Genomic DNA, 1151 nt, shown 5'->3' with positions numbered 1-1151 from the left:
GGAAACGTGTACACTGTTTTTAGAGATTTTTATGCATCTGCTGGTTCTCAATGGCTTTCAAAATAATTCATATACCAATGTTAAAAAACAAAGTTCTACTGAGGAAATTTGAAGATCTAATTGGCTTTATTAAGCGATTCCCAAAGCAGGCAGCATCCCATCTAGCAACTAGATGGGTGCTCTGAGGGGTTCTACAAAATGGAAGATTTTTTTTAAAAAACAACAACAAAAAACACACCAGGCTTTTATTGTTCTCACGTCAAAGGGCGGGTTTTGCAGGACGGGAGAGTGAGTTTTGACAGCAGGGAGTAAGCCCCTACTTGCCAGCGATGAGTGGGTTCGCAGGACCACAATGACGGAATCCCCGCGCAGGAGCATCTTGGAGATGTAGCGGTCCTTGTGGACTGGCTTGGACTTCTTCTTGCCCTTGCCACTCTTGGGGACCTCGGTCCACATCTCCTTCACATTCTCCAGCACCATGCTGCAGTGCCTGTCAAAAGTCTTCACACGGCCCAGGAGCTTCTTGTTGTTGCGACAGTTGATGAGCACTTGGGTGTTGTTCTTGACGGACTGTGTGAGCACGGAGAGTGGGCCCGTGTTAAACTCTTCCTCCTCCTGCTTCTGCAGCTCCTCCAGGATCATCTCACTCTTGGGTTTGTTAAGAAGGCTCATGGTGGCGGTGGTTGCGCTCTCAGAACGCTCCTGTCCTCTGCGTTGCTTCAGCCTCCGACAAATGGAAGGTTTTTATAGAAAGAAAGAAGGGGCCAGAGAGATCTTAATGAAAGAAAAGAAAGAATTATTTTGGGGCTGGGACATCTTTTCTTTGAGGGAGGAGAAGGGGAAGAGTTTTTTTTTTTTATCATTCAGATCGCCTGTTCTAAGAAAGATGGAGAGGGCCCATGTGACAGATTACCTTATTGGTGCTTGACCAGAAAATTTCCGACTGGTTTAGATTATTTTTCCAAGGGATTAAAACTAGAATTAGATCAGTTATTAAATCTAAGTTGGTATTATGAGCTTTTAGCACAGGTGACACCATTTTGGGCCTGTGGTTTTTTTCTTTAATACAAAAAGGTATATTTTGAGGTGGATATTCTGGTATGCCTAAATCCCACAAGCCTGGGGCAGAGCCTGAAGAGCCTGGAGACCTG

The 1151-nt window shown here is 45.0% G+C and overlaps 1 pseudogene; it reads right to left on the bottom strand.

The window, feature by feature from the left end:
- Window positions 1-316: 316 nt before the first annotated feature.
- Window positions 317-672, bottom strand: LOC139002206 (small nuclear ribonucleoprotein Sm D2 pseudogene; annotated as a pseudogene).
- Window positions 673-1151: the final 479 nt, after the last annotated feature.

This window comes from Myotis yumanensis, unplaced genomic scaffold, assembly GCF_028538775.1.
Source record: "Myotis yumanensis isolate MYYU_CA2020_CCGP unplaced genomic scaffold, mMyoYum1.0.hap1 SCAF_2, whole genome shotgun sequence".
Lineage (NCBI taxonomy): Eukaryota > Metazoa > Chordata > Mammalia > Chiroptera > Vespertilionidae > Myotis > Myotis yumanensis.
The sequence above is the reverse complement of the archived record's forward strand: the minus strand, read 5'-3'. Positions and strand labels throughout refer to the sequence as shown.